The sequence below is a fragment of the Carcharodon carcharias genome (genome assembly GCF_017639515.1).
Source record: "Carcharodon carcharias isolate sCarCar2 chromosome 40 unlocalized genomic scaffold, sCarCar2.pri SUPER_40_unloc_6, whole genome shotgun sequence".
NCBI lineage: Eukaryota > Metazoa > Chordata > Chondrichthyes > Lamniformes > Lamnidae > Carcharodon > Carcharodon carcharias.
Genome location: NW_024470860.1, coordinates 84,890 through 105,006, shown reverse-complemented (window position 1 = coordinate 105,006; position 20,117 = coordinate 84,890).

The window sequence follows — 20,117 nt, the reverse complement described above, 5'->3', positions numbered from 1 at the left end:
GAGAGATATGAAAGGGGATCTCGGTGTCCTTGGCAAGGGTCTAGAAAGGGGATCTCGGTGTCCTAGGCGAGAGACTAGAAAGGGGATCACGGTGTCCTGGGCGAGAGACTAGGAAGGGGATCTCGGTGTCCTGGGCGATAGACTAGAAAGGGGATCTCGGTGACCTGGGCGAGAGACTAGAAAGGGGATCTCGGTGTCCTGGGCAAGAGACTAGAAAGTGGATCTCCGTGTCATTTGCGAGAGACTAGTAAGGGGATTTCGGTGTCCTGGGCGAGAGACTAGAAAGGGGATCTCAGTGTCCTGGGCGAGAGACCAGAAAGGGGAACTCGGTCTCCGAGCGAGAGACTAGAAAGGTGATCTCGTACTGGGCGAGAGACTAGAAAGGGGATCTCGGTGTTGTTTGAGAGTGACTAGTAAGGGGATCTCGGTGTCCTGGGCGAGAGACTAGAAAGGGGACCTCGGTGTCCTGGGCGAGAGACTAGAAAGGGGATCTCGGTGTCCTGGGCGAGAGACTAGAAAGGGGATCTCGGTGTCCTGGGCGAGAGACTAGAAAGGAGATCTTGGTGTCCTGGGCGATAGACTAGAAACGGGATCTCGGTGTCCAGGACGAGAGACTAGAAAGGGGATCTCGGTGTCCTGGGCGAGAGACTAGAAAGGGGATCACGGTGTCCTGGGTGAGAGACTAGAAAGGGGATCTCGGTGTCCTGGGCGAGATACTAGAAACGGGATCTCGGTGTCCAGGACGAGAGACTAGAAAGGGGATCACGGTGTCCTGGGCGGAGACTAGAAAGGGCATCTCGGTGTCCAGGGCGAGAAACTAGAAAGGTGATCTCGGTGTCCTGGGCGAGATACTAGAAAGGGGATCTCTGTGTCCTGGGCGAGATACTAGAAAGGGGATCTTGGTGTCCTGGTCGAGTGAATAGAAAGGGAATGTCTGTCTCCTGGGTGAGAGACTGAAAAGGGGATATTGGTGTACTGGGCGAGAGACTAGAAAGGCGATCTCGGTGTCCTGGGCGAGAGACATGAAAGGGGATCTCGCTGTCCTTGGCAATGGTCTAGAAAGGGGATCTCGGTGTCCTGGGCGAGAGACTAGAAAGGGGATCTTGTTCTCCTGGGTGAGAGACTTGAAAGGGGATCTCGGTGTCCTGGGTGAGAGACATGAAAGGGGATCTCGGTGTCCTTGGCAAGGGTCTAGAAAGGGGATCTCGAAGTCATGGGCGAGAGACCAGAAAGGGGAAAACGGTCTCCGAGCGAGAGACTAGAAAGGTGATCTCGTCCTGGGCGAGAGACTAGAAAGGGGATCTCGGTGTCCTGGGCGAGAGACTAGAAAGGGGATCTCGGTGTCCTGGGCGAGAGACTAGAAAGGGATATCGGTGTCCTGGGCGAGAGACTAGAAAGGGGATCTTGGTGTCCTGGACGAGAGACTAGAAAGGGGATCTCGGTGTCCAGGGCGAGAGACTAGAAAGGGGATCTCTGTGTCCTGGGTGTGAGACTTTAAAGGGGATCTCTGTGTCCTGGGCGAGATACTAGAAAGTGGAACTCGGTGTCCGGGCGAGATACTAGAAGGGGATCTCGATGCTTTGGGCGAGAGACTAGAAAGGGAATCTGGGTGTCCAGGGCGATAGACTAGAAAGGGGATCTCGGTGTCCTGGGTGAGAGACTAGAAGGGGTATCTCGGTGTCCTGGACGAGAGACTAGAAACGGGATTTCGGTGTCCAGGGTGAGAGACTAGAAAGGGGATCTCGGTGTCCTGGGCGAGAGACTAGAAAGGGGATTTCGGTCTCGTTTGCGAGAGACTAGTAAGGGGATATCCGTGTCCTGGGCGAGAGACTAGAAATGGGATCTTGGTGTCCTGGGCGATAGTCTAGAAAGGGGATCTCGGTGTCCTGGGCGAGAGACCAGAAAGGGGAACTCGGACTCCGAGCGATAGACTAGAAAGTTGATCTTGTCCTGGGCGAGAGACTGCAAAAGTGATCTCAGTGTCCTCGGCGAGAGACTAGGAAGGGGATCTTGGTGTCCTGGGCGAGAGACTAGAAAGGGCATCTCGGTGTCCTGGGCGAGAGACTAGAAAGGGGATCTCGGTGTCCTGGGCGAGAGACTAGTAAGGGGATCTCGGTATCCTGGGCGAGATACTAGAAAGTGGATCTCGGTGTACTGGGCGAGATACTAGAAAGGGGATCTCTGTCTCCTGGGTGAGAGACTGAAAAGGGGATCTTGGTGTACTGGGCGAGAGACTAGAAAGGGGATCTCGGTGTCCTAGGTGAGAGACATGAAAGGGGATCTCGGTGTCCTTGGCAAGGGTCTAGAAAGCGGATCTTGGTGTCCTGGGCGAGAGACTAGAAAGGGGATCTTGTTGTCCTGAGCGAGAGACTAGAAAGGGGATCTCGGTGTCCTGGGCAATAGACTAGAAAGGGGATCTCGGTGTCCTGGGCGAGAGACTAGAAAGGGAATCTCGGTGTCCTGGGCGAGAGACTAGAAAGTGGATCTCCGTGTCATTTGCGAGAGACTAGTAACGGGATCTCGGTGTCCTGGGCGAGAGACTAGAAAGGGGATCTCCGTGTTGTTCGCGAGAGACAAGAAAGGGGATCTCGGTGTCCTGGGCGAGAGACTAGAAAGGGGATCTCGGCGTCCTGGACGATAGACTAGAAAGGGGATCTCGGTGTCCTGGGCGAGAGACCAGAAAGGGGAACTCGGTCTCCGAGCGAGAGACAAGAAAGGTGATATCGTCCTGGGCGAGAGACTGCAAAAGTGATCTCGGTGTCCTGGGCTAGAAACTAGAAACGGGATCTCGGTGTCCAGGGCGAGAGACTAGAAAGGGGATCTCGCTGTCCTGGGCGAGAGACTAGAAAGGGGATCACGGTGTCCTGGGCGATAGACTAGAAAGGGGACCTCGGTGTCCTGGGCAATAGACTAGAAACGGGATCTCGCTCTCCTGGGCGAGAGACTAGAAAGGGGATCTCGGTGTCCTGGGTGAACGACTAGAAAGGGGATCTCGAAGTCTTGGGCGAGAGACTAGAAAGGGGATCTCGATGTCCTGGGCGAGAAACTAGAAAGGGGATCTCGGTGTCCGGGCGAGAGACTAGAAAGGGGATCTCGGAGTCCTGGGCGAGAGACTAGAAAGGGGATCTCGGTGTCCTGGGCGAGAGACTAGAAAGGGGACCTCGATTTCCTGCACGAGAGAATAGAAAGGGGATCTCGGTGTCCAGGGTGAGAGACTAAAAAGGGGAATTCGGTGTCCTGGGCGAGAGACCAGAAAGGGGAAATCGGTGTACTGGGCGAGAGACTAGAAAGGGGATCTCGGAGTCCTGGGCGAGAGACTAGAAAGGGGATCTCGGAGTCCTGGGTGAGAGACTAGAAAGGGGATCTCGGTCTCCGGGCGAGAGACTAGAAAGGGGATCTCGGTGTCCTGGGCGAGACTAGAAAGGACATCTCAGAGTCCTGGGCGAGGGAGTAGAAAGGGGATCTCATTGTCCTAGGCGAGAGACTAGAAAGGGAATCTCGGAGTCCTGAGTGAGAGATTAGAAATGGGATCTCGGTGTCCTGTGCGAGAGTCTAGAAAGGGGATCTCGGTGTCCGGACGAGAGTCTAGAAAGGGGACCTCGATTTCCTGCACGAGAGAATAGAAAGGGGATCTCGGTGTCCAGGGTGAGAGAGTAAAAAGGGGATTTCGGTGTCCTGGGAAAGAGACCAGAAAGGGGAAATCGGTGTCCTGGGCGAGAGACTAGAAAGGGGATCTCGGAGTCCTGGGCGAGAGACCAGAAAGGGGACCTCGGAGTCCTGGGCGAGAGACTAGAATGGGGATTTCGGTGTCCTGGGCGAGATACTAGAAAGGAGATCTCGGTGTCCTGGGCGAGAGACAAGAAACGGGATCTCGATCTGCGGGACGAGCGACTAGAAATGGAAAGGGGCTGTCCGGGCGAGAGATTAGAAAGGGTATCTCGGTTTCCAGGGCGAGAGACTAGAAAGGAGATATCGGTGTCCAGGGCGATAGACCAGCAACGGGATCTCGGTGCCTAGGGCGAGAGACTAGAAAGGGGACCTCGGTGTCCTGGGCGAGAGACTAGAAAGTGATATCGGTGTCCTGGGTGAGAGACTAGAAAGGGGATCTCGGTGTCCTGGGCGAGAGACTAGAAAGGGGATCTCCGTGTCTAGGGCGAGAGACTAGAAAGGGGATCTCGGTGTCCTGGGCGAGAGACTATAAAGGGGATCTCGGTGTCCTGGGCGAGATACTAGAAAGTGGAACTCGGTGTCTGAGCGCGATACTATAAAGGGGATCTCGGTGCCCTGGGCGAGAGACTAGAAAGGGAATCTCGGTGTCCAGGGCGATAGACTAGAAAGGGGATCTCGGTGTCCTTGGCGAGAGACTAGAAAGGGGATCTCTGTGTCCTGGGCAAGAGACTAGAAAGTGGATCTCGGTGTCCTGGACGAGAGACTAGTAAGGGGATCTCGGTGTCGTTTGCGAGAGACTAGTAAGGGGATCTCCGTGTCCTGGGCGAGAGACTAGAAAGGGGATCTCGGCGTCCTGGGCGATAGTCTAGAAAGCGGATCTCGGTGTCCTGGGCGAGAGACCAGAAAGGGGAACTCGGTCTCCGAGCGAGAGACTAGAAAGGTGATCTTGTCCTGGGCGAGAGACTGCAAAAGTGATCTCAGTGTCCTGGGCGAGAGACTAGAAAGGGGATCTCGGTATCCTGGGCGAGATACTATAAAGGGGATCTTGGTGTCCAGGGTGAGAGAATAGAAAGGGGATCTCTGTCTCCTGGGTGAGAGACTGAAAAGGGGATCTTGGTTTACTGGGCGAGAGACTAGAAAGGGGATCTCGGTGTCCTGGGTGAGAGATATGAAAGGGGATCTCGGTGTCCTTGGCAAGGGTCTAGAAAGGGGATCTCGGTGTCCTAGGCGAGAGACTAGAAAGGGGATCACGGTGTCCTGGGCGAGAGACTAGGAAGGGGATCTCGGTGTCCTGGGCGATAGACTAGAAAGGGGTTCTCGGTGACCTGGGCGAGAGACTAGAAAGGGGATCTCGGTGTCCTGGGCAAGAGACTAGAAAGTGGATCTCCGTGTCATTTGCGAGAGACTAGTAAGGGGATCTCGGTGTCCTGGGCGAGAGACTAGAAAGGGGATCTCGGTGTCCTGGGCGAGAGACCAGAAAGGGGAACTCGGTCTCCGAGCGAGAGACTCGAAAGGTGATCTTGTCCTGGGCGAGAGACTGGAAAGGGGATCTCGGTGTTGTTTGAGAGTGACTAGTAAGGGGATCTCGGTGTCCTGGGCGAGAGACTAGAAAGGGGACCTCGGTGTCCTGGGCGAGAGACTAGAAAGGGGATCTCGGTGTCCTGGGCGAGAGACTAGAAAGGGGATCTCGGTGTCCTGGGCGAGAGACTAGAAAGGAGATCTTGGTGTCCTGGGCGATAGACTAGAAACGGGATCTCGGTGTCCAGGACGAGAGACTAGAAAGGGGATCTCGGTGTCCTGGGCGAGAGACTAGAAAGGGGATCACGGTGTCCTGGGCGAGAGACTAGAAAGGGGATCTCGATGTCCTGGGCGAGAAACTAGAAAGGGGATCTCGGTGTCCGGGCGAGAGACTAGAAAGGGGATCTCGGAGTCCTGGGCGAGAGACTAGAAAGGGGATCTCGGTGTCCTGGGCGAGAGACTAGAAAGGGGACCTCGATTTCCTGCACGAGAGAATAGAAAGGGGATCTCGGTGTCCAGGGTGAGAGACTAAAAAGGGGAATTCGGTGTCCTGGGCGAGAGACCAGAAAGGGGAAATCGGTGACCTGGGCGAGAGACTAGAAAGGGGATCTCGGAGTCCTGGGCGAGAGACTAGAAAGGGGATCTCGGAGTCCTGGGTGAGAGACTAGAAAGGGGATCTCGGTCTCCGGGCGAGAGACTAGAAAGGGGATCTCGGTGTCCTGGGCGAGACTAGAAAGGACATCTCAGAGTCCTGGGCGAGGGAGTAGAAAGGGGATCTCATTGTCCTAGGCGAGAGACTAGAAAGGGAATCTCGGAGTCCTGAGTGAGAGATTAGAAATGGGATCTCGGTGTCCTGTGCGAGAGTCTAGAAAGGGGATCTCGGTGTCCGGACGAGAGACTAGAAAGGGGACCTCGATTTCCTGCACGAGAGAATAGAAAGGGGATCTCGGTGTCCAGGGTGAGAGAGTAAAAAGGGGATCTCGGTGTCCTGGGAAAGAGACCAGAAAGGGGAAATCGGTGTCCTGGGCGAGAGACTAGAAAGGGGATCTCGGAGTCCTGGGCGAGAGACCAGAAAGGGGACCTCGGAGTCCTGGGCGAGAGACTAGAATGGGGATTTCGGTGTCCTGGGCGAGATACTAGAAAGGAGATCTCGGTGTCCTGGGCGAGAGACAAGAAACGGGATCTCGATCTGCGGGACGAGCGACTAGAAATGGAAAGGGGCTGTCCGGGCGAGAGATTAGAAAGGGTATCTCGGTTTCCAGGGCGAGAGACTAGAAAGGAGATATCGGTGTCCAGGGCGATAGACCAGCAACGGGATCTCGGTGCCCAGGGCGAGAGACTAGAAAGGGGATCTCGGTGTCCTGGGCGAGAGACTAGAAAGTGATATCGGTGTCCTGGGTGAGAGACTAGAAAGGGGATCTCGGTGTCCTGGGCGAGAGACTAGAAAGGGGATCTCCGTGTCTAGGGCGAGAGACTAGAAAGGGGATCTCGGTGTCCTGGGCGAGAGACTATAAAGGGGATCTCGGTGTCCTGGGCGAGATACTAGAAAGTGGAACTCGGTGTCTGAGCGCGATACTATAAAGGGGATCTCGGTGCCCTGGGCGAGAGACTAGAAAGGGAATCTCGGTGTCCAGGGCGATAGACTAGAAAGGGGATCTCGGTGTCCTTGGCGAGAGACTAGAAAGGGGATCTCTGTGTCCTGGGCAAGAGACTAGAAAGTGGATCTCGGTGTCCTGGACGAGAGACTAGAAAGGGGATCTCGGTGTCGTTTGCGAGAGACTAGTAAGGGGATCTCCGTGTCCTGGGCGAGAGACTAGAAAGGGGATCTCGGCGTCCTGGGCGATAGTCTAGAAAGCGGATCTCGGTGTCCTGGGCGAGAGACCAGAAAGGGGAACTCGGTCTCCGAGCGAGAGACTAGAAAGGTGATCTTGTCCTGGGCGAGAGACTGCAAAAGTGATCTCAGTGTCCTGGGCGAGAGACTAGAAAGGGGATCTCGGTATCCTGGGCGAGATACTATAAAGGGGATCTTGGTGTCCAGGGTGAGAGAATAGAAAGGGGATCTCTGTCTCCTGGGTGAGAGACTGAAAAGGGGATCTTGGTTTACTGGGCGAGAGACTAGAAAGGGGATCTCGGTGTCCTGGGTGAGAGATATGAAAGGGGATCTCGGTGTCCTTGGCAAGGGTCTAGAAAGGGGATCTCGGTGTCCTAGGCGAGAGACTAGAAAGGGGATCACGGTGTCCTGGGCGAGAGACTAGGAAGGGGATCTCGGTGTCCTGGGCGATAGACTAGAAAGGGGATCTCGGTGACCTGGGCGAGAGACTAGAAAGGGGATCTCGGTGTCCTGGGCAAGAGACTAGAAAGTGGATCTCCGTGTCATTTGCGAGAGACTAGTAAGGGGATCTCGGTGTCCTGGGCGAGAGACTAGAAAGGGGATCTCAGTGTCCTGGGCGAGAGACCAGAAAGGGGAACTCGGTCTCCGAGCGAGAGACTAGAAAGGTGATCTCGTACTGGGCGAGAGACTAGAAAGGGGATCTCGGTGTTGTTTGAGAGTGACTAGTAAGGGGATCTCGGTGTCCTGGGCGAGAGACTAGAAAGGGGACCTCGGTGTCCTGGGCGAGAGACTAGAAAGGGGATCTCGGTGTCCTGGGCGAGAGACTAGAAAGGGGATCTCGGTGTCCTGGGCGAGAGACTAGAAAGGAGATCTTGGTGTCCTGGGCGATAGACTAGAAACGGGATCTCGGTGTCCAGGACGAGAGACTAGAAAGGGGATCTCGGTGTCCTGGGCGAGAGACTAGAAAGGGGATCACGGTGTCCTGGGCGAGAGACTAGAAAGGGGATCTCGGTGTCCTGGGCGAGATACTAGAAACGGGATCTCGGTGTCCTGGGCGAGAGACTAGAAAGGGGACCTCGATTTCCTGCACGAGAGAATAGAAAGGGGATCTCGGTGTCCAGGGTGAGAGACTAAAAAGGGGAATTCGGTGTCCTGGGCGAGAGACCAGAAAGGGGAAATCGGTGTCCTGGGCGAGAGACTAGAAAGGGGATCTCGGAGTCCTGGGCGAGAGACTAGAAAGGGGATCTCGGAGTCCTGGGTGAGAGACTAGAAAGGGGATCTCGGTCTCCGGGCGAGAGACTAGAAAGGGGATCTCGGTGTCCTGGGCGAGACTAGAAAGGACATCTCAGAGTCCTGGGCGAGGGAGTAGAAAGGGGATCTCATTGTCCTAGGCGAGAGACTAGAAAGGGAATCTCGGAGTCCTGAGTGAGAGATTAGAAATGGGATCTCGGTGTCCTGTGCGAGAGTCTAGAAAGGGGATCTCGGTGTCCGGGCGAGAGACTAGAAAGGGGACCTCGATTTCCTGCACGAGAGAATAGAAAGGGGATCTCGGTGTCCAGGGTGAGAGACTAAAAAGGGGATTTCGGTGTCCTGGGAAAGAGACCAGAAAGGGGAAATCGGTGTCCTGGGCGAGAGACTAGAAAGGGGATCTCGGAGTCCTGGGCGAGAGACCAGAAAGGGGACCTCAGAGTCCTGGGCGAGAGACTAGAATGGGGATCTCGGTGTCCTGGGCGAGATACTAGAAAGGAGATCTCGGTGTCCTGGGCGAGAGACAAGAAACGGGATCTCGATCTGCGGGACGAGCGACTAGAAATGGAAAGGGGCTGTCCGGGCGAGAGATTAGAAAGGGTATCTCGGTTTCCAGGGCGAGAGACTAGAAAGGAGATATCGGTGTCCAGGGCGATAGACCAGCAACGGGATCTCGGTGTCCTGGGCGGAGACTAGAAAGGGCATCTCGGTGTCCAGGGCGAGAAACTAGAAAGGTGATCTCGGTGTCCTGGGCGAGATACTAGAAAGGGGATCTCTGTGTCCTGGGCGAGATACTAGAAAGGGGATCTTGGTGTCCTGGTCGAGTGAATAGAAAGGGAATGTCTGTCTCCTGGGTGAGAGACTGAAAAGGGGATATTGGTGTACTGGGCGAGAGACTAGAAAGGCGATCTCGGTGTCCTGGGCGAGAGACATGAAAGGGGATCTGGCTGTCCTTGGCAATGGTCTAGAAAGGGGATCTCGGTGTCCTGGGCGAGAGACTAGAAAGGGGATCTTGTTCTCCTGGGTGAGAGACTTGAAAGGGGATCTCGGTGTCCTGGGTGAGAGACATGAAAGGGGATCTCGGTGTCCTTGGCAAGGTTCTAGAAAGGGGATCTCGAAGTCATGGGCGAGAGACCAGAAAGGGGAAAACGGTCTCCGAGCCAGAGACTAGAAAGGTGATCTCGTCCTGGGCGAGAGACTAGAAAGGGGATCTCGGTGTCCTGGGCGAGAGACTAGAAAGGGGATCTCGGTGTCCTGGGCGAGAGACTAGAAAGGGATATCGGTGTCCTGGGCGAGAGACTAGAAAGGGGATCTTGGTGTCCTGGACGAGAGACTAGAAAGGGGATCTCGGTGTCCAGGGCGAGAGACTAGAAAGGGGATCTCTGTGTCCTGGGCGAGATACTAGAAAGTGGAACTCGGTGTCCGGGCGAGATACTAGAAGGGGATCTCGATGCTTTGGGCGAGAGACTAGAAAGGGAATCTGGGTGTCCAGGGCGATAGACTAGAAAGGGGATCTCGGTGTCCTGGGTGAGAGACTAGAAAGGGGATCTCTGTGTCCTGGGTGAGAGACTAGGAACGGGATTTCGGTGTCCAGGGTGAGAGACTAGAAAGGGGATCTCGGTGTCCTGGGCGAGAGACTAGAAAGGGGATCTCGGTCTCGTTTGCGAGAGACTAGTAAGGGGATATCCGTGTCCTGGGCGAGAGACTAGAAATGGGATCTTGGTGTCCTGGGCGATAGTCTAGAAAGGGGATCTCGGTGTCCTGGGCGAGAGACCAGAAAGGGGAACTCGGACTCCGAGCGATAGACTAGAAAGTTGATCTTGTCCTGGGCGAGAGACTGCAAAAGTGATCTCAGTGTCCTCGGCGAGAGACTAGGAAGGGGATCTTGGTGTCCTGGGCGAGAGACTAGAAAGGGCATCTCGGTGTCCTGGGCGAGAGACTAGAAAGGGGATCTCGGTGTCCTGGGCGAGAGACTAGAAAGGGGATCTCGGTATCCTGGGCGAGATACTAGAAAGTGGATCTCGGTGTACTGGGCGAGATACTAGAAAGGGGATCTCTGTCTCCTGGGTGAGAGACTGAAAAGGGGATCTTGGTGTACTGGGCGAGAGACTAGAAAGGGGATCTCGGTGTCCTAGGTGAGAGACATGAAAGGGGATCTCGGTGTCCTTGGCAAGGGTCTAGAAAGCGGATCTTGGTGTCCTGGGCGAGAGACTAGAAAGGGGATCTTGTTGTCCTGAGCGAGAGACTAGAAAGGGGATCTCGGTGTCCTGGGCAATAGACTAGAAAGGGGATATCGGTGACCTGGGCGAGAGACTAGAAAGGGGATCTCGGTGTCCTGGGCGAGAGACTAGAAAGTGGATCTCCGTGTCATTTGCGAGAGACTAGTAAGGGGATCTCGGTGTCCTGGGCGAGAGAGTAGAAAGGGGATCTCCGTGTCGTTTGCGAGAGACTAGTAAGGGGATCTCCGTGTCCTGGGCGAGAGACTAGAAAGGGGATCTCGGCGTCCTGGACGATAGACTAGAAAGGGGATCTCGGTGTCCTGGGCGAGAGACCAGAAAGGGGAACTCGGTCTCCGAGCGAGAGACAAGAAAGGTGATATCGTCCTGGGCGAGAGACTGCAAAAGTGATCTCGGTGTCCTGGGCTAGAAACTAGAAACGGGATCTCGGTGTCCAGGGCGAGAGACTAGAAAGGGGATCTCGCTGTCCTGGGCGAGAGACTAGAAAGGGGATCACGGTGTCCTGGGCGATAGACTAGAAAGGGGATCTCGGTGTCCTGGGCGATAGACTAGAAACGGGATCTCGCTCTCCTGGGCGAGAGACTAGAAAGGGGATCTCGGTGTCCTGGGTGAACGACTAGAAAGGGGATCTCGAAGTCTTGGGCGAGAGACTAGAAAGGGGATCTCGATGTCCTGGGCGAGAAACTAGAAAGGGGACCTCGGTGTCCGGGCGAGAGACTAGAAAGGGGATCTCGGAGTCCTGGGCGAGAGACTAGAAAGGGGATCTCGGTGTCCTGGGCGAGAGACTAGAAAGGGGACCTCGATTTCCTGCACGAGAGAATAGAAAGGGGATCTCGGTGTCCAGGGTGAGAGACTAAAAAGGGGAATTCGGTGTCCTGGGCGAGAGACCAGAAAGGGGAAATCGGTGTCCTGGGCGAGAGACTAGAAAGGGGATCTCGGAGTCCTGGGCGAGAGACTAGAAAGGGGATCTCGGAGTCCTGGGTGAGAGACTAGAAAGGGGATCTCGGTCTCCGGGCGACAGACTAGAAAGGGGATCTCGGTGTCCTGGGCGAGACTAGAAAGGACATCTCAGAGTCCTGGGCGAGGGAGTAGAAAGGGGATCTCATTGTCCTAGGCGAGAGACTAGAAAGGGAATCTCGGAGTCCTGAGTGAGAGATTAGAAATGGGATCTCGGTGTCCTGTGCGAGAGTCTAGAAAGGGGATCTCGGTGTCCGGGCGAGAGACTAGAAAGGGGACCTCGATTTCCTGCACGAGAGAATAGAAAGGGGATCTCGGTGTCCAGGGTGAGAGAGTAAAAAGGGGATTTCGGTGTCCTGGGAAAGAGACCAGAAAGGGGAAATCGGTGTCCTGGGCGAGAGACTAGAAAGGGGATCTCGGAGTCCTGGGCGAGAGACCAGAAAGGGGACCTCGGAGTCCTGGGCGAGAGACTAGAATGGGGATCTCGGTGTCCTGGGCGAGATACTAGAAAGGAGATCTCGGTGTCCTGGGCGAGAGACAAGAAACGGGATCTCGATCTGCGGGACGAGCGACTAGAAATGGAAAGGGGCTGTCCGGGCGAGAGATTAGAAAGGGTATCTCGGTTTCCAGGGCGAGAGACTAGAAAGGAGATATCGGTGTCCAGGGCGATAGACCAGCAACGGGATCTCGGTGTCCAGGGCGAGAGACTAGAAAGGGGATCTCGGTGTCCTGGGCGAGAGACTAGAAAGTGATATCGGTGTCCTGGGTGAGAGACTAGAAAGGGGATCTCGGTGTCCTGGGCGAGAGACTAGAAAGGGAATCTCCGTGTCTAGGGCGAGAGACTAGAAAGGGGATCTCGGTGTCCTGGGCGAGAGACTATAAAGGGGATCTCGGTGTCCTGGGCGAGATACTAGAAAGTGGAACTCGGTGTCTGAGCGAGATACTATAAAGGGGATCTCGGTGCCCTGGGCGAGAGACTAGAAAGGGAATCTCGGTGTCCAGGGCGATAGACTAGAAAGGGGATCTCGGTGTCCTTGGCGAGAGACTAGAAAGGGGATCTCTGTGTCCTGGGCAAGAGACTAGAAAGTGGATCTCGGTGTCCTGGACGAGAGACTAGAAAGGGGATCTCGGTGTCGTTTGCGAGAGACTAGTAAGGGGATCTCCGTGTCCTGGGCGAGAGACTAGAAAGGGGATCTCGGCGTCCTGGGCGATAGTCTAGAAAGCGGATCTCGGTGTCCTGGGCGAGAGACCAGAAAGGGGAACTCGGTCTCCGAGCGAGAGACTAGAAAGGTGATCTTGTCCTGGGCGAGAGACTGCAAAAGTGATCTCAGTGTCCTGGGCGAGAGACTAGAAAGGGGATCTTGGTGTCCTGGACGAGAGACTAGAAAGGGGATCTCGGTGTCCTGGGCGAGAGACTAGAAAGGGGATCTCGGTGTCCTGGGTGAGAGACTAGAAAGGGGATCTCGGTGTCCTGGGCGAGATACTAGAAAGTGGATCTCGGTCTACTGGGCGAGATACTAGAAAGGGGATCTCCGTCTCCTGGGTGAGAGACTGAAAAGGGGATCTCGGTGTCCTGGGCGAGAGACATGAAAGGGGATCTCGGTGTCCTTGGCAAGGGTCTAGAAAGGGGATCTCGAAGTCATGGGCGAGAGACCAGAAAGGGGAAAACGGTCTCCGAGCGAGAGACTAGAAAGGTGATCTCGTCCTGGGCGAGAGACTAGAAAGGGGATCTCGGTGTCCTGGGCGAGAGACTAGAAAGGGGATCTCGGTGTCCTGGGCGAGAGACTAGAAAGGGATATCGGTGTCCTGGGCGAGAGACTAGAAAGGTGATCTTGGTGTCCTGGACGAGAGACTAGAAAGGGGATCTCGGTGTCCAGGGCTAGAGACTAGAAAGGGGATCTCTGTGTCCTGGGTGTGAGACTATAAAGGGGATCTCTGTGTCCTGGGCGAGATACTAGAAAGTGGAACTCGGTGTCCGGGCGAGATACTAGAAGGGGATCTCGATGCTTTGGGCGAGAGACTAGAAAGGGAATCTGGGTGTCCAGGGCGATAGACTAGAAAGGGGATCTCGGTGTCCTGGGTGAGAGACTAGAAAGGGGATCTCTGTGTCCTGGGTGAGAGACTAGAAAGGGGATCTCGGTCTCGTTTGCGAGAGACTAGTAAGGGGATATCCGTGTCCTGGGCGAGAGACTAGAAATGGGATCTTGGTGTCCTGGGCGATAGTCTAGAAAGGGGATCTCGGTGTCCTGGGCGAGAGACCAGAAAGGGGAACTCGGACTCCGAGCGATAGACTAGAAAGTTGATCTTGTCCTGGGCGAGAGACTGCAAAAGTGATCTCAGTGTCCTCGGCAAGAGACTAGGAAGGGGATCTTGGTGTCCTGGGCGAGAGACTAGAAAGGGCATCTCGGTGTCCTGGGCGAGAGACTAGAAAGGGGATCTCGGTGTCCTGGGCGAGAGACTAGAAAGGGGATCTCGGTATCCTGGGCGAGATACTAGAAAGTGGATCTCGGTGTACTGGGCGAAATACTAGAAAGGGGATCTCTGTCTCCTGGGTGAGAGACTGAAAAGGGGATCTTGGTGTATTGGGCGAGAGACTAGAAAGGGGATCTCGGTGTCCTAGGTGAGAGACATGAAAGGGGATCTCGGTGTCCTTGGCAAGGGTCTAGAAAGCGGATCTTGGTGTCCTGGGCGAGAGACTAGAAAGGGGATCTTGTTGTCCTGAGCGAGAGACTAGAAAGGGGATCTCGGTGTCCTGGGCAATAGACTAGAAAGGGGATATCGGTGACCTGGGCGAGAGACTAGAAAGGGGATCTCGGTGTCCTGGGCGAGAGACTAGAAAGTGGATCTCCGTGTCATTTGCGAGAGACTAGTAAGGGGATCTCGGTGTCCTGGGCGAGAGAGTAGAAAGGGGATCTCCGTGTCGTTTGCGAGAGACTAGTAAGGGGATCTCCGTGTCCTGGGCGAGAGACTAGAAAGGGGATCTTGGCGTCCTGGACGATAGACTAGAAAGGGGATCTCGGTGTCCTGGGCGAGAGACCAGAAAGGGGAACTCGGTCTCCGAGCGAGAGACAAGAAAGGTGATATCGTCCTGGGCGAGAGACTGCAAAAGTGATCTCGGTGTCCTGGGCTAGAAACTAGAAACGGGATCTCGGTGTCCAGGGCGAGAGACTAGAAAAGGGATCTCGGTGTCCTGGGCGAGAGACTAGAAAGGGGATCATGGTGTCCTGGGCGATAGACTAGAAAGGGGATCTCGGTGTCCTGGGCGATAGACTAGAAACGGGATCTCGCTCTCCTGGGCGAGAGACTAGAAAGGGGATCTCGGTGTCCTGGGTGAACGACTAGAAAGGGGATCTCGAAGTCTTGGGCGAGAGACTAGAAAGGGGATCTCGATGTCCTGGGCGAGAAACTAGAAAGGGGACCTCGGTGTCCGGGCGAGAGACTAGAAAGGGGATCTCGGAGTCCTGGGCGAGAGACTAGAAAGGGGACCTCGATTTCCTGCACGAGAGAATAGAAAGGGGATCTCGGTGTCCAGGGTGAGAGACTAAAAAGGGGAATTCGGTGTCCTGGGCGAGAGACCAGAAAGGGGAAATCGGTGTCCTGGGCGAGAGACTAGAAAGGGGATCTCGGAGTCCTGGGCGAGAGACTAGAAAGGGGATCTCGGAGTCCTGGGTGAGAGACTAGAAAGGGGATCTCGGTCTCCGGGCGACAGACTAGAAAGGGGATCTCGGTGTCCTGGGCGAGACTAGAAAGGACATCTCAGAGTCCTGGGCGAGGGAGTAGAAAGGGGATCTCATTGTCCTAGGCGAGAGACTAGAAAGGGAATCTCGGAGTCCTGAGTGAGAGATTAGAAATGGGATCTCGGTGTCCTGTGCGAGAGTCTAGAAAGGGGATCTCGGTGTCCGGGCGAGAGACTAGAAAGGGGACCTCGATTTCCTGCACGAGAGAATAGAAAGGGGATCTCGGTGTCCAGGGTGAGAGAGTAAAAAGGGGATTTCGGTGTCCTGGGAAAGAGACCAGAAAGGGGAAATCGGTGTCCTGGGCGAGAGACTAGAAAGGGGATCTCGGAGTCCTGGGCGAGAGACCAGAAAGGGGACCTCGGAGTCCTGGGCGAGAGACTAGAATGGGGATCTCGGTGTCCTGGGCGAGATACTAGAAAGGAGATCTCGGTGTCCTGGGCGAGAGACAAGAAACGGGATCTCGATCTGCGGGACGAGCGACTAGAAATGGAAAGGGGCTGTCCGGGCGAGAGATTAGAAAGGGTATCTCGGTTTCCAGGGCGAGAGACTAGAAAGGAGATATCGGTGTCCAGGGCGATAGACCAGCAACGGGATCTCGGTGTCCAGGGCGATAGACCAGCAACGGGATCTCGGTGTCCAGGGCGAGAGACTAGAAAGGGGATCTCCGTCTCCTGGGTGAGAGACTGAAAAGGGGATCTCGGTGTCCTGGGCGAGAGACTAGAAAGGGGATCTCGGTGTCGTTTCCGAGAGACTAGTAAGGGGATCTCCGTGTCCTGGGCGAGAGACTAGAAAGGTGATCTCGGCGTCCTTGGCGATAGTCTAGAAAGCGGATCTCGGTGTCCTGGGCGGGAGACCAGAAATCGGAACTCGGTCTCCGAGCGAGTGACTAGAAAGGTGATCTTGTCCTGGGCGAGAGACTGCAAAAGTGATCTCAGTGTCCTGGGCGAGAGACTAGAAAGGGGATCTTGGTGTCCTGGGCGAGAGACTAGAAAGGGGATCTCGGTGTCCTGGGCGAGAGACTAGAAAGGGGATCTCGGTGTCCTGGGTGAGAGACTAGAAAGGGGATCTCGGTGTCCTGGGCGAGATACTAGAAAGTGGATCTCGGTCTACTGGGCGAGATACTAGAAAGGGGATCTCCGACTCCTGGGTGAGAGACTGAAAAGGGGATCTTGGTGTACTGGGCGAGAGACTAGAAAGGGGATATCGGTGTCCTGGGTGAGAGACATGAAAGGGGATCTCGGTGTCCTTGGCAAGGGTCTAGAAAGGGGATGATGGTGTCCTGGGCGAGAGACTGAAAGGGGATCTTTTTTTCCTGAGCGAGAGACTAGAAAGGGGATCTCTGTGTCCTGGGCAATAGACTAGAAAGGGGATATCGGAGACCTGGGCGAGAGACTAGAAAGGGGATCTCGGTGTCCTGGGCGAGAGACTAGAAAGTGGATCTCCGTGTCATTTGCGAGAGACTAGTAAGGGGATCTCGGTGTCCTGGGTGAGAGACTAGAAAGGGGATCTCGGTGTCCTGGGCGAGAGACTAGAAAGGGGATCTAGGTGTCTTGTGCGAGAGACTAGAAAGGGGATCTCGGTGTCCTGGGCGATAGACTAGAAACGGGATCTTGCTCTCCTGGGCGAGAGACTAGAAAGGGGATCTCGGTGTCCTGGGTGAACGACTAAAAAGTGGATCTCGAAGTCCTGGGCGAGAGACTAGAAAGGGGATCTCGATGTCCTGGGCGAGAAATTAGAAAGGGGACCTCCGTGTCCAGGCGAGAGACTAGAAAGGGGATCTCAGAATCCTGGGCGAGAGACTAGAAAGAGGATCTCGGAGTTCTGGGCGAGAGACTAGAAAGGGGATCACGGTCTCCGGGCGAGAGACTAGAAAGGGGATCTCGGTGTCCTGGGCGAGAGACTAGAAAGGGGATCTCGGTGTCCTGGGCGAGAGACTAGAAAGGGGATCTCGGTGTCCTGGGCGAGAGACTAGAAAGTGGATCTCGGTGTACTGGGCGAGAGACTAGAAAGGGGATCTCGGTGTCCTGGGCGAGAGACTAGAAAGTGGATCTCGGTGTCCTGGGCGAGATACTAGAAAGGGGATCTCTGTCTCCTGGGTGAGAGACTGAAAAGGGGATCTTGGTGTACTGGGCGAGAGACTAGAAAGGGGATCTCGGTGTACTGGGCGATAGACCAGAAAGGGAACATCTGTCTCCTGGGTGAGAGACTAGAAAGGGGATCTTGATGTACTGGGCGAGAGACTAGAATGGGGATCTCGGTGTCCTGGGTGAGAGACATGAAAGGGGATATCGGTGTCCTTGGCAAGGGTCTAGAAAGGGGATCTCGGTGTCCTGGGAGAGAGACTAGAAAGGTGATCTTGTTGATCTGGGCGTGAGACTAGAAAGGGGATCTCGGTGTCCTGGGTGATAGACTAGAAAGAGGATCTCGGTGACCTGGGCGAGAGACTAGAAAGTGGATCTCCATGTCATTTGCGAGAGACTAGTAAGGGGATCTCGGTGTCCTGGGCGAGAGACTAGAAAGGGGATCTCGGTGTCCTGGGCGAGAGACTAGAAAGGGGATCTCCGTTTTGTTTGCGAGAGTCTAGTAAGGGGATCTCCGTGTCCTGGGTGAGAGACTAGAAAGGGGATATCGGTGTCCTGGGCGATAGACTAGAAAGGGGATCTCGTTGTCCTGGGCGAGAGACCAGAAATGGGAACTCGGTCTCCGAGCGAGAGACTAGAAAGGTGATCTCGTCCTGGGCGAGAGACTGGAAAGGGGATCTCGGTGTCCTGGGCGAGAGACTAGAAAGGGGATCTCGGTGTCCTGGGCGAGAGACTAGAAGGGGGATCTCGGTGTCCTGGGCGAGAGACTAGAAAGGGGATCTTGGTGTCCTGGGCGAGAGACTAGAAAGGGTATCTCGATGTCCTGGGCGAGAGACTAGAAAGGAGATCTCGGTGTCCAGGGCGAGACTAGAAAGGGGATCTCGGTGTCCAGGGCGAGAGACTAGAAAGGGCATCTCGGTGTCCTGGGCGAGAGACTAGAAAGGGGATCTCGGTGTCCTGGGCGAGAGACTAGAAAGGGATATCAGTGTCCTGGGCGAGAGACTAGAAAGGGGATCTCGGTGTCCTGGGCGAGAGACTAGAAAGGCGATCTCGGTGTCCAGGGCGAGAGACTAGAAAGGGGATCTCGGTGTCCTGGGCGATAGACTAGAAAGGGGATCTCGTTGTCCTGGGCGATAGACTAGAAAGGAGATCTCGGTGACCTGGGCGAGAGACTAGAAAGGGGATCTTGGTGTCCTGGGCGAGATACTAGAAAGTGGATCTCGGTATCCTTGGCGAGATACTATAAAGGGGATCTTGGTGTCCAGGGTGAGAGAATAGAAAGGGGATCTCTGTCTCCTGGGTGAGAGACTGAAAAGGGGATCTTGGTTTACTGGGCGAGAGACTAGAAAGGGGATCTCGGTGTCCTGGGTGAGAGATATGAAAGGGGATCTCAGTGTCTTTGGCAAGGGTCTAGAAAGGGGATCTCGGTGTCCTAGGCGAGAGACTAGAAAGGGGATCACGGTGTCCTGGGCGAGAGACTAGGAAGGGGATCTCGGTGTCCTGGGCGATAGACTAGAAAGGGGATCTCGGTGACCTGGGCGAGAGACTAGAAAGGGGATCTCGGTGTCCTGGGCAAGAGACTAGAAAGTGGATCTCCGTGTCATTTGCGAGAGACTAGTAAGGGGATCTCGGTGTCCTGGGCGAGAGACTAGAAAGGGGATCTCAGTGTCCTGGGCGAGAGACCAGAACGGGGAACTCGGTCTCCGAGCGAGAGACTAGAAAGGTGATCTCGTAATGGGCGAGAGACTAGAAAGGGGATCTCGGTGTTGTTTGAGAGTGACTAGTAAGGGGATCTCGGTGTCCTGGGCGAGAGACTAGAAAGGGGACCTCGGTGTCCTGGGCGAGAGACTAGAAAGGGGATCTCGGTGTCCTGGGCGAGAGACTAGAAAGGGGATCTCGGTGTCCTGGGCGAGAGACTAGAAAGGAGATCTTGGTGTCCTGGGCGATAGACTAGAAACGGGATCTCGGTGTCCAGGACGAGAGACTAGAAAGGGGATCTCGGTGTCCTGGGCGAGATACTAGAAACGGGATCTCGGTGTCCAGGACGAGAGACTAGAAAGGGGTTCACGGTGTCCTGGGCGGAGACTAGAAAGGGCATCTCGGTGTCCAGGGCGAGAAACTAGAAAGGTGATCTCGGTGTCCTGGGCGAGATACTAGAAAGGGTATCTCTGTGTCCTGGGCGAGATACTAGAAAGGGGATCTTGGTGTCCTGGTCGAGTGAATAGAAAGGGAATGTCTGTCTCCTGGGTGAGAGACTGAAAAGGGGATATTGGTGTACTGGGCGAGAGACTAGAAAGGCGATCTCGGTGTCCTGGGCGAGAGACATGAAAGGGGATCTCGCTGTCCTTGGCAATGGTCTAGAAAGGGGATCTCGGTGTCCTGGGCGAGAGACTAGAAAGGGGATCTTGTTCTCCTGGGTGAGAGACTTGAAAGGGGATCTCGGTGCCCTGGGTGAGAGACATGAAAGGGGATCTCTGTGTCCTTGGCAAGGGTCTAGAAAGGGGATCTCGAAGTCATGGGCGAGAGACCAGAAAGGGGAAAACGGTCTCCGAGCGAGAGACTAGAAAGGTGATCTCGTCCTGGGCGAGAGACTAGAAAGGGGATCTCGGTGTCCTGGGCGAGAGACTAGAAAGGGGATCTCGTTGTCCTGGGCGAGAGACTAGAAAGGGATATCGGTGTCCTGGGCGACAGACTAGAAAGGGGATCTTGGTGTCCTGGACGAGAGACTAGAAAGGGGATCTCGGTGTCCAGGGCGAGAGACTAGAAAGGGGATCTCTGTGTCCTGGGTGTGAGACTATAAAGGGGATCTCTGTGTCCTGGGCGAGATACTAGAAAGTGG